Below are 13578 nucleotides of genomic sequence, written 5' to 3' on the forward strand. Positions count from 1 at the left end.
GTGTGCATGATACCAGCTAAGATACCACCATTATGGCCAGCCTTAATCATCGCATGCAATAATTTAGTGCACCTTGAAACATGAACATGTGTGTGGCGTGTACGTTTTTAATGACTTGAGACCATACCTAGCCCGACATGCAAGATGACTTATTATGCACCATTCCCCATACCTGCAGGAAGCCCGTTCGCCTCCAAATCTTTTCCTCTCCATGTGTGGAAACAATATGCCTGCCAAACTCTCCTTCTCCCTCCGGCGGTCCCACCACTCCACCCCGTGTGAAAAACTCTGCATGCATGACTCTCCTCCCCCCATGCTCGTCCAATCCGTTGTGACCAGCAATATTTCCACCCCTTCGCTCCCCCGTAATTTACTCCAACAAATATGCCCACGTAGATGTTACTTAACTTCAGGTGCATTGGGTCACTGACATATGGGCCCAACAGGGGTCTGGCCAACATGTCAGTGACGCAACTGGACCTGCAGTTAAGTCAGTGCAGCTCAGTCCATATCTTACGTGGGTGTGCCATTACTCGCTATAAATACTGCGCCTCCCACGACATCGCTAGCTCGTCCCCCTCACGTTCTCGTTCATCGCTATCTCCTCCCCCTCCCTCTCACGTCGACCACCATGGCATCGCCCCTCCCAAGCCCTAGGAGCCCCTCGCTGCACCGCACGGACGGTCATGCGTCGCCGTTCCGTTCCTCGCCGCCACTAGTTGAGGAGGACGCGTCGGTGTTCCGCTCCTCGCCGCTATGCGACGCGTCGCCCTTCCGTTCATCGCCGCCACTAGTAGAGGAGGACGCATAGGTGTTCCGCTCCTCGCCGCGACACAACACGTCACCGTTCCATTCCTCGCCGTCACTAGTCGAGTAGGACACGTCAGCGTTCCGCTCCTCGCCGCGACGCGTCGAGGTGGACGTGTCGGTGTTCCCAATCTCGCCAGCACGCGCACCGGAGGACGCGTCGGCTCCCCGCTATGAGGAGAACACCGTGCCACCCGCCGAGCCCCCCAGCCTTAAGGAGCTTTGGAAAGAAATGGATGTCGCCTTGTGGGAGGCTTTGCCTCCAGCAGAGCGCGCCAAAATAGAGGCGGAGAAGAAGGCCGAGGAAGAGAAGCGCACCACGGAACAAGCTGCCTGGGAGGCCTATGTCGCGTCCGATAGAGTCAGATGATTGGCTCTTTGGCAGAAAGGCTCGTGCGAGGGCCGTGAGGGTGGCCGAAGACACCCGTGCCGAAGCCCTGAGTGCAGTCGGGCCCAAGCGCCTCATCTACGCTTGGCGGCACGTGGATTGGGTGCACGCTTCTAGCGAGGAGGTGTACCTATTGGCGCCGGATAACCACACCGGTGAGATCGCGCTCGTCCGCTGGCAAGCCGCCAATCAGCACCTCGCGAGTTGCGAGGCTAAGGAAGAGGCGTTGTGTCGGCGCACTGGGAAATGGCCGCGCACCAGGGCACTCGTGGTGCGGCACAAGCGCTCCTGCGAGCGCCGTGGCTTTTAGGAATATAATTTTTGTTTCGTAAGGCGATCTCATTAGTTTTGGGATGCAAATGATAAATCCCAAACGTTCAAGAATTTTTAGCGTCCTTAATTAAGTATGTAAAAGGGAAAGTTTGGAAACCTTGTGTATTCATACACATTTTGCAAGTACGTGCATATAGCATAAACTTTACTATATACTATCGCACTACACGTCTCTCTCGATATATGCTTGAAGACTATGCTAGTCCCTCCGTCCAGGTCAATAAGTCATCTTTGGTTGTGCACCGTGACCAAGAAGGAGGGAATACTTATACACCTAGACGGAGGGAGTATTACTATTACTTATGTACATGCAAATGCACATTTTAAGATCATGATGCATTTTTTGTAAAAGTAGAAAAACAACACTAGTCAAGCTTGTGAAACGATTCAATGCAAAATAAATGCAAAAATGCTCGTTTGATTGTTTACTTTTAGCTTCCTTATCTGTGGTTATTTCTCTGTCGTACTTTGTACGGAGTATCTCACTGGTTGGAAAGGCATGCAAATTCCCAAATGTTAGTGCATGTCACATGCATTACTCCATTCGTCTAGGTGAGTAAGTCATCTTAGGCTGTGCACCATGACCAAGGAGGAGGAGAAAGCGAGAAATGTTAATGTTTATTTTCTAATTAATAGTATTGCATGCAATGAACTAACCACTGCATGTCGTGTTTGATATCTCAAGTCATTAAAAGCATGCACACTCTTTATCTCTTATTGGCTGATATGTCAAGAAACAAGAAACGAGGTAGAAGTTAATGCACCGCGCCTAAGTGTTTTGGGATCATTTGGTTTTCGTAAGATGACTTACACACCTACACGGAGGGATTACAATGGTGAGGAATAAACCAGTTAAATCTTTGGTCAAAATTTAGCACAAATTGCAATGGTGAGGAATAAACCAGGACGGAGTAGTAGTTTAGAAGCCCAAATAAATGAGTGAGGTGCCTTGTGGGAATAGTTGGGGAAGCCACCAAAAGAACTGGCCCTAGGAGTAGTAGCTAGGGATCAAGTGTGCGAGATGAACCGGAGAAAGTAAATGCAGAGAGATGAAATGCAAAAAACACGGAGGGATGTGATGGTTGCTTGTCCGTTTATTTTACCAGGCCACTTATTAATGGCAGTGGTTGGGTTTTGTGATATGATGGCTTTACTGCCGCGCCACGAGCGGGGTGAGAGGTGAAACTCTCGTGCAGTGCCGCCCTCTACACTTGTACTACATCGGTCGTGGTTTATTAGTCCCCCATTGAATTTGACTAAAGATTTAACTGACAAAATGTTAGTGCATGTCAACAAAAACTATATCGTTGGATTCGTATTTGAACATAGTTTTGAATGATATAATTTTAGGTGACATGCATCAGCATTTATCGTACTATATATAATGTTAGTTCAATTTTTGGTCGTACTAATCTATAGTACTCCCTCCGGTCCTTTTTTATTTGCGTTCTATGCTCAGCCCACATACCAAGGAGAGGAGAGAGCAGCAAAAATCGAACTGTTTTGCCCCTGGTTTGCTACAGAAGGGACGATGGGTAGTTATTGCGCGCATGCAACGATTGGCTCGACACCTTGTATTCTCGCGCCCACGTTCTCCTTTGTCCACCTCTCTGCATGCATGCGGGTTCTCTCTCTCTGCTCAATCCCTGTATGCAGGCGCATGCGTCTCTCTCTCTCTCTCTGTGCAAAATCTTCTCAGCATCCGCGCCAATCTCTCACCCATTGCATGGCGTTTGAGCATGAAGAACGCCGAGGCAAGAAGAACAGCATCGTCGCTTGATACTGGTGGAATTGGAGCCAAAACAATTCGTTTAATTTTGGCAGATGAAATCTTTCCGCCAATTTTTTTAACTCCCTCCTAAACTGAATTGCCCGCCATAGATTAGCAGCTTGACCAGCACTGGTAGGACGTGCTCAAGCGCGTGGACACCACCGTCATCTAGGTGCATGCTGCAGTCTGCGAGCGCGCCGCCTTGCACGAGTGCGTCGCCGTCCGCGGGCACGCCGCACCCCTGGAACACATCGCCTAGCAACAACACGTTGTCGTCAGTTAGTGCCCCGTCTTCCACGAGTGCGTCATCATCCACGAGGGGAGCATGCTTCGGTACGCGAGCTCAATGTCGTCCACGTCAAGCAAGGTTTAATCCATGGTCTCACTAGGGTTGGCTATCCTACCACAACCACGATGGGTGCATTCCATCCATGCAGATGTACGGGATGTAGCAGAGATGGGAGAATGCGAAGGTGAGATGGGACCGGTGGGGACTGGGGAGGAGAGTAAGAGGTAGGCGGCTGGCTGCCTTGGGAAGGCGCGAAGGACATGCTTGCGAGCGTGCATAAAGGAGGGGTAAAGTTGGAAAGAACAGCCACAACACGCTAATACACACAGCATTGCGGGAAAAATGGATTTTTCTTAAACGCAGACTAAAAAGGACTGGAGGGAGTAGTAAGGTGCCTGTGCGTTGCACCGAAGAGTGAAATGCATTGATTGGGGAGTTGTTTATTTTGACAAAGGATGTGGGGGTCATCTCATGTGTAATGGGTATCGATAGGTTTCTTCCGATATTATTTCATCTCTAGAGCTCACAAACATCTGGGTGAAATAGATAAAAAGGTATCTTTTGAAAACAAAAGCGTTCAACTGTTCAACCTACATCCAAAACTTGTGAATAAATAACACATATTGTGCTTTGCGAGAAATGATCTTTAAGAATTAGTTTTTGAGTAACGATTGTTATACATGTTGGCTACAGATGACATGACACTTTCTTATAGTCAACACTTGGCTATATTATTAAGTAATATTAACCATGCCCTTATACACCTAGACGGAGGGATTAAATCAGGATGACTTGCAAGTGGGCAGAGGAGATGTAAGAAATGGTTCATCGTAAGTCTTTCACCAGTACTGTAGTAAAAATTCATACATGGAAGATTCTAGACTAAACCATAAACGGATACACTTTTATTCATGCGCGATACTCCAATAGAGCAAGATCCTGCATGGAAGTCTCCACATGCTTAGACAGCGGATTACATTGAGAGAAGACTAATGATCAACATTTAACTTGATAATGCGTATGTCCAGGTCAACCTCCTTGGATTTTGAACAGGAAGGACAGAAACACATACGGTGCAACGGGAGCAGCTCCGTTGGCGTTGAGGTTGTCGCCCATGTCCAAACACCACGTAGACACGATCTTTGAGCACGGTTCGTAGTCGTTCCATGCTTTGGCATTGAAGTTTGTAACTATTTGAGATTAGAATATACTGCTCCTCTGGTGCTAGTAGTAGAGCAGAGTCCTACTCTACTACTCTACTCAAGCAAGATAGGGCATAACACTGTAGGGAGTACCAGTACTGTGATCACTCAAGCAAGTTGTCTGGCATCGACATGACCCTACGCCGCAGGTATGTGTCTCGTATGTCAAGCGGTGTGCTGTAGTCATCATCACCTGTCCACTTCCCACAGCACATATTCGCTTCTCCATCTTTGTCCGCACATAATATCGTCCAATCTTCCATCCCCGCTAAGGCGCCTCCCCCCCTTGTCCGAAACCCAAGCACTAACAATGGCAGAACCGAGCAGCGTCCGCCGAAAGAGTGGCTGGATTTCGCTCCCCACAGAGGTAATCAAGCTCATTGTTTCGTGTGTGGACAATCTCAGTACCATACCGCTCACCGCGTGCTCGTCGGGGTTGTACCGTTTACTCAAAGCCCTCAGGCCGGAGCTTTTTAAGCCAACTCCTTGCTTGCTGATGCCGCCTGATCTTCAGAAACGGCGTGTCATGCAGCATAACGATCATAGGGTGGCGAGCATCAACCCCCTTGACTGTGATCCGATCCCCGTCAGCCTCAACTACATTAACGGTATGTACTGGGTCGGCATGAACACGTCTTGGATGGTGCTCGTCGACGGTCGCGGCAGCTGGATGCTCGTGGAGGTCCACACCCGGCAATTGACCCCTTTCCTTTGATTAACACTGCACTGCTTTGGCACCACGGCCCAGAATACTCAGAATCTTACAGTAGCCAACATGATACCAAGTTTGATTTGCTAAAGATTATTATCTGCCAAGTGCCCACAAGATCTGCGAATTATAAAGACTTCAGGATAATTGCGTTCTTCAACCGCGGTCTCGCCTATCTGACAGGTCACTGCGGTAAGTGGATAAATCTGCACGTCCATCGCAGGATCATACATCCTCCATGGTTCTCTGATGCCATTGAACACAAGGGCTTCATTTACGTTGTCGACTCCTTCTATGGCTGGACGTATTGCTGGCCTACTCCAGTCATCGCTACAAACGGCTGTTACAACAGTATGTTACTTTCCTATGATATCATGATGGCTTGCTTATATTAGTGTCAACATTTGCTGAAAAAATATTCATGCTCATAACATGTTGTTCTTAACTTTGACTAAATCAAGAGCCCTTTTTTATTTGACTCCAACTTCATATGATGTTGTAGGCCGCCTGGTGTCCCTACCCTTCCTAATCCCAGAACCTTTCAAAGAAAAGCGGCACCGAAGTTGCAGGTGGTTCCTGGCTCGATCAAACAATGGCGAAAGATTGATGATCATTCGCACGTACCGGTCGTGTTGTTTTGCGGAATACAATCACAGTCACTGCAAGGTCTATGAGTAGGATCCCAGCTTCTCTGGGCCTTCAGGAAGTTTTGACTAGAGGCCGGTAAGTAGCCTTGGTACACGCTCTCTGTTTGTCGGACTGAATTATCCGATTAAACAGGAGATAACCGACGGCAAGGATCATGATGGCAGCGTGGTTTCGTTCATCAGGCAAAACTGTGTGTGCACGGTGTACCATGCGTCTCCGCATGCACCATACCCTGATATGTGCCGCCACACTCTACAGCCCAAAGTAGGAGAGAGTATCGCAAGTATCAGACTTTGACCTGCTGGCTGGAGTTTCCCCCGTCAGGCACCCATCTGGTTCAAGCCGTTAGCCAATCTCCACAGCTTAATAAATAGTAACATCTAACTGAGCCAGTTAGTTAGATGCGTACACTTGGTGTAGTAGGATATTTATTTAGTTTGATGCATACACTTGTTCTTTTTTGGTAGCCCTTTTGTAATGATGGCTGATGTTTGGTTTGGAAGAGAGAGATGCGTCTTCACTCTTCTGGCCTGGTTACTGCTTCTGTTGCACCCCCAGCCCTGGTTGCTGCTGCTGCTATTTTCAATGTACAATCAGTAGTATATTTCGTCTGTTGGTTGAATAAATGTGTTTTTAGAATGACAAACACAATGTTTTGGAAGTGGTTGCACGGTTCGATCCTTTAGTGCCCCGTACCGTACATAGCGCATACTATTTTTTGTACAGAACACCTTTTCCACTTCTTGAGAACATGCAACCCACTGATGAAGGCCCAATAGAGAAGCCCGTAATTAACTGGAAGGGAGGCTCTCACATGAATCCGGCCCAGGTACATGCTCATGGTCTCCTAAACATAAATAAGTAAAGAAATAAATAAATAAAGCTAAATGCTCATGCACCAGTTCTTTGGGAAAATTGGTAGCCTAGTATTTCTTTTTGAAGAATACCCAAGCTAGGCCTATTTGTTTTCTCCGAATTACTGGGCTGCAAATCTTTCAAGACGAGGAGGGATGCATTCTGGCCTGTCTTAAGAGCATGGTCAATATCTGTTAAAAGTAATATCAAAAGGGGTTGAAAATTCCAAAAAACTTATAGCAAATGGGATATAAGTTTCTTTTTTGTTTTTGTTCTTCACTGATATCTTATACGTATTTCATTGGATTTAACATGACATAGTACTAATTTATTTTTAAATTTGTTTTAGTATGGCTATTAATTTTTGGATTAAGAATATTTCGTCCCCCAGCAAAACTCTGCGAATTTTCAAACTTTCCCACATATTTAGTTAATTTTTTGACCCTGGTACTGAACAGAAAATGGCCAGCAATTCCAAAAATGGAAAACGGGCTACAATAAATTCCATATGAATTAGAAAATGAGTAAAAATTATAAAAATAATAGCAAATGGGCTGTACACGCCACAGATTTCGAAGCTGACTTGTTTACGCAAGGCTTTGTCAGTGAACACACGATTCTAGCAGCAGTGACTGTTAGATGTCCATCCAACGGCCGACGTGCTTCTTCAATCTCTGATCTTCCTGCTCCAGCCGCCTAAACTAGCGCCGGCGGGACTGCCTGCTCCCTCCTCTTGTGGCCCGCTGTGATGCCGCATAGGCTTCCCCGACCCACCCTACTCCCTCCGCTAGCCTGGCCGCACGCAATCAACTGCCTCCTTATTACGCGAAAAAATGATTCCTCCCACTGACATCTGGGGCGCACCGGTTGGGAGGCTGACCTATGGGCCAACTAAGTTGACGCGTACGCAGGGCTTGTCAACTTAGTGAACAAACGATTCTAGCAGCAGTAACCGTTAGATTTGAATCAAACGGTCCTGCTGCTTCTTCAATTGCTGCTCTTCTTGCACCAGTCGCCCAAACCAGCGCCGGGGAGACCACCTGCTCCTGCCTCCAGTGGCCGGTTGTGTTGCCGTTGAGGGCTCATCGCCCCCTACTACTCCCACCGCTAGCCAGGCCTCGCGGCGACGGCAGCCTCACACCACAGCCGAACAAGTGAACCCTCGTACTCCTCTCTGCGTGGGCATCCACTGCCGTGTCTTCCCCAGCTCCGTGTCATCCCCTTCCTAGGCCTCGCCGTTGTCCACCGCCTTGGTTCTCTCGGTGCGGCGTGGTCAACATGGTCAATGACATTCCATCGGAAGAGTACTGTACGTGGAGAGGCTGACAGGTGGGTCCACGGCAACAGCCTAGTTTTTTTGTGATTTGCCAAGTAAGTCGCTTTGTCAGGCCTGTTGGGCTGCAAATCTTTCAAGACGAGGAGAGCTTTCATTCGGCTGGCCAATAAAATGGCCCATCAGTAATGAGAAATGGGCTGTACATTTTTAAAACACATCAAACCGGCAATTAGTTTCAAATATCTTTTTTTCATTTCGAGATTTTAAATTACATTAATTTTTATGCGTGGAGAATTTGTTGGATTTTATATTGATATACATTTATTTTTAAAATCAGTTTGAATGTGTGTCAAAATTTCGGTATTAAAAACAGTTCGGACCGCACCGAAATATGCAAAATTTCGTATAATTTTTTAACTATGGCCACAATATGGGCCGTAGTGCTAACAAAAAGAATATGGGCTCCAAAAAAACCTTAATAATTAGCAAATGGGCTATAAATTATTAGAAATAATGGCAGATGGGATGTATGCTGTTTTCCATAGATTTGAGGCTTTCCTAAAAAAGGTTGACGCATAAGCAGTGACTGTTGGATGGCCATCCAACGGCCGTCGTGCTTCTTCAATCTCTGCTCTTCCTACTCCAGCCGCTCAAACAAGCGCCGGCGGGACTGCCTGCTCCCTCCTCCCCGCGGCCGGCTCTACTGCCGCGCAGGCCTCACCGCCCCACCGTACTCCCATCGCTGGCCTAGCCATCCCTCTACTCACCCACACCTGCTGTTATTCTCCGGCGACGGCAGAAGAACCAGTAAACCCTCGTACAGTCATACTCCCCTCCCCATGGGAAACAACTGCCGAGTCTTCCCTGCCTCTGTGTCGTTCCCTTCATAGGCCTCGCCATCGTCCACCGCCCTGGTGCTCTCGGTGCGGCCTGGTCAACATGGTCAACGACCGACATGCATCTGAAGTGGACTGTACGTGGAGAGACCGACAGCTGGGTCCATGGCCGCACGCAAGGAAATGCCTCCTTATTACGCGCAAAATAATGATTCCTCCACCTGACATCAGGGACCCTCCGAAAGGGCCTCTGTATTTCGCAAAAAAAACGTTACCGCCGCTGACAGCTTGGACCCACCAGCTATATCTTTGCACGCAAGGAAGTGCCTCCTTATTACGCACAAAAAATGAATACTCCCGCTGATAGCTGGGACCCAGTATAGTGGCAGGCTGACTTGTGGGCCTACTAAGTTGACGGGGACGGAGGGCTTTGTCAACTTGGTCAATATGCACGATTCTAGCTCCAGTGACCGTATGATGTCCATCCAACGGCCATAGTGATTCTTCAACCTCTGGTCTTCTTGCTCCAGCCGCCCAAACTAGCATCGGTCGTGCCTCGTGCTACTCTCTCCCGTGGCCGGCTGCGATGCGGCGGAGGCCTCACCGCCCCCTACTACTCCCACCGCTGGCCAAGCCATCCCTCTACTCACCCACACCCCCTGTTATTCTGCGGCGACGGCAGCCTCACACCGCAGCGAACCAGTGAACCCTTGTACTCCTCTACGCGTGGGCATCCACTACCGCGTCTTCCCCGGCTCCACGTCGTCCCCTTCGTAGGCCTCGCCGTCGTCCACCGCCCTGGTGCTCTCGGCGCAGAGTGGTCAACGTGGTCAAGGAACGGTTTCCATCAGACGTGGACTGTACGTGGAGAGGCTGACAGCTGGGTCCACGGCCGCAACAAGGAAGTGCCTCCTTATTATGTGCAAAATAATTATTCCTCCACCTGACAGCGGGGACCCACTAGACGGGCCACCATATTTCGCGAAAAAAACGTTTCCCCCTGACTGCTGGGACCCACCAGCTACATCTTCGCACACAAGGAAGTGCCTGACAGTCGGGACCCACCTGGTCGAAGCATACGTAGCGTTGTCATTCTGGCCGTGAACGTGTACGTACATATATACTGGTGGATGTAGAGGCGCGCACGTGTCGTAGTAGGGGCGCGTACGTGTCATAGTAGAAGCGCGCACGTAGCATGTACACGTACGTACAACGGCCAGGGTGCAAGAAAGAAAATACGGCCATGCATGTGTACATACGGGCGGGGTCTCGAACGCCTACTCGCGCATATGTACGGCCAGGGCTCGTGTACATGGCTGGGTCGGAACGGAGAAACAGCGTCATCATCGTGTTCATGGGGAGGCAACGGAATGCGTCGTGTTCATGGGGAGGCAACATAATGCGTCGTGTTCATCAGGAGGCAACGGAACACGTGGGAGCCAACCGGCTGGGTCAGAACGGAATGCGTGGTCGTGTTCATCGGGAGGGCTTGGACGGAACAGGCGATGGAAGCGAGGCCTGGCGTACCGCACAATGGAGGAAACGGACCTCCTACGTTCGGAACGGGGTCCTGTTGATCGGGAGGGGTCTCGCGTATCGCAAAACGGAGGAAACGGACCTCCTACGGTCGAAACGTGGGTCCTGTTGATCGGGAGGGGTGTGGTGTACTGCAAAACAGATGAAACGTACCTCCTACGATCGAAACGGGGGTCCTGTTGATCGGGAGGGGTGTGGCGTACCACAAAACGGACTAAAAAGACTTGTGTTGGAGCGCTACGGTCGATACGGGGGTCCTGTTCATTGGGAGGGGTGTGGCGTACCGCAAAACGGGACTCCACGGGATACTGTTCATCTCCACCGTCGACCTCCTCCAGCCTCCAAGGGCTACCGTCAACCTCCTCCAGCCTCCACGGGCTCCTGTTCATCCAGCCTCCACCGCGCGCTACTCCACAGGCTACTGTTCAACCACCCCTCCATCGTCTACTGTTCATCCAGCCCTCCACACCACGGGGTCCTGTTCAACCACCCCTCCACGGGCACCCCTCCACCGTCTACTGTTCATCCAGCCCTCCGCCGCACCATGGGGTCCTGTTCATCCAGAGCAGCGCCACCGCTCACTGTTCATCCAAACCCCCCCACAACGCTCACTGTTCATCCAGTCGATCGGCTTCAGTTAGCAGCAGTAGCGAAGGAATCGCTCGATTGGGTTCAGTTAACAGCCATCGATCGATCGCTCGGGTTCAACAACGTGTAGCCTGCAGTGCAATCGCTCGGGTTTAGTTAGAGCCCAACGCCTCAGTCGGGTTCAGTTAGAGCCAATGCCTCGCACATAAGCGCGTACGTGTACGAGAGAAACGCGCATCGCTCGGCCCCCAACCTCTCATGGATGAACAGTGAGCGGTGGCGTTGCTCTGGATGAATAGGACCCCGTGGTGCGGGGGAGGGCTGGATGAACAGTAGATGGTGGAGGGGTGCCCGTGGAGGGGTGGTTGAACAGGACCCCGTGGTGTGGAGGGCTGGATGAACAGTAGACGATGGAGGGATGGTTGAACAGTACCCTGTGGAGTAGCGCGCGGTGGAGGCTGGATGAACAGGAGCCCGTGGAGACTGGAGGAGGTTGACGGTAGCCCTTGGAGGCTGGAGGAGGTTGACGGTGGATGAACAGTAGCCCGTGGAGTCCCGTTTTGCGGTACGCCACAACCCCCCTGATCAACAGGACCCCATTTCGACCGTAGTAGGTCGAAGAGAAGTCTGTTTCCTCTGTTTTGAGGTACGCCAGACCCCTCTCTATGAACGGGATCCCGTTTCGACCATAGGCGGTCGAACAAAACGCTGTTTCCTCCATTCTACGATACGCTAGGCCTTTTCGGCTGTTCCGTCCAAGCCGGTTGGCTCCTGATGAACATCACGCATTTCGTTGCCTCCGGATGAACTCGCCGCAGTTTCTCCATTCCGATCCAGCCGGTTGGCTGCCTATGAACAAGATGTCGTCGCTGCTCTCCGCTACCTCTCCATGTACATGAGCGCTGGCCGTACGAATGCACCAGTAGGCGTTCGAGACCCCGCCCGTACGTATGTACGTGGCCATATTTACTTTCTTGCACCCTAGATGTTTGTACGTGTACACGATATTGACGGGACTGTGTGACATGCTACATCCACGCCTCTAGGACGACCCGTGCCCTTCCTTACTTGGCCACGGTTCATTGTTGCAACCCGCAGCCAGAACGATCGACCAGGATGTATGTACACGTTCGCGATCAGACAGACAAGAGACAACCCTACTTATGGTTCGACCGGGTGGGTCCCAGCTGTCGGTGAGGTAAGGAGGTACTTCCTTGCGTGCGAAGATATAGCTGGTTGGTCCCAGCTATCAGGGGGAGAATCATATTTTGTGCCCGTAATATGGACGCACTTCCTTGAGTGCGAAGATGTAGCTGGTGGGTCCCAGCAGTCAGGGGGACAGTTTTTTCATGAAAATACGGTGGCCCGTCTGGTGGGTCCCTGCTGTCAGGTGGAGGAATCATTATTTTGCGCGTAATAGGAGACACTTCATTGTTGCGGCCGTGGACCCAACTGTCAGCCTCTCCACGTACAGTACACTTCCGATGGAAGTTGTTCCTTGACCACATTGACCACGCCGCATCAAGAGCACCAAGGCGGTGGACGACAGCGAGGCCTGGGAAGGGGACGACGCGGAGCTAGGGAAGACATGGCAGTGGATGCCCACGCGGAAAGGAGTATGTGGGTTGACTGGTTCGGCTGCGGTGTGAGGCCGCCGTTGCTGCAGAATGACAAGGGATGTGCGTGAGTAGATGGATGGCCTGGCCAGAGGATGGAGTAGGCTGGGGCGGTCAGGCCTGCGCGGTAGCAGAGCTGGCCACGGGAGGTAGGAGCAGGCGGCACGACCGACGCTGGTTTGGGCAGCTGGAGCAAGAAAACCAGAGGTTGAAGAAGCACCATGGTCATTGGATGGACATCGGATGGTCACTAGAGCTAGAATCATTTATATTGACTAAGTTGACAAATCCCTCCGTTCGCGTCAACTTAGTAGGCCCACAAGTGAGCCTCCCACTATGGTGGGTCCCACATAGTAGGGGGAGTATTCATTTTTTGTGCGTAATAAGGAGGCACTTCCTTGCATGTGAAGATATAACCGGTGGGTCCGAGCTGTTAGCGGGAGGAACGTTTGTTTCATGAAATACAGAGGCCCTTCCGGTGGGTCCCAGCTGTCAGTGTAACACCCACGATGTGGCTATATCTCCCACATGTCGAGGCACGACTTAGAGGCATAACCGCATGGTGGTTTTGTTGCAAGAGGGGTAATCTTCACAAAATCCCATGTACTGACTAATAAAGGGATAAAGAGTTGGCTTACAATCGCCACTTCACACAAATAAAAAGTTAAACATACATCATCCAGTCGACAATCAAGGTCCGATTACGGAACCAAAATAAAGGAAG

The sequence above is a fragment of the Triticum urartu genome, chromosome 4A, assembly GCF_056163025.1.
Source record: "Triticum urartu cultivar PI428250 chromosome 4A, HENAU_Tu73, whole genome shotgun sequence".
Lineage (NCBI taxonomy): Eukaryota > Viridiplantae > Streptophyta > Magnoliopsida > Poales > Poaceae > Triticum > Triticum urartu.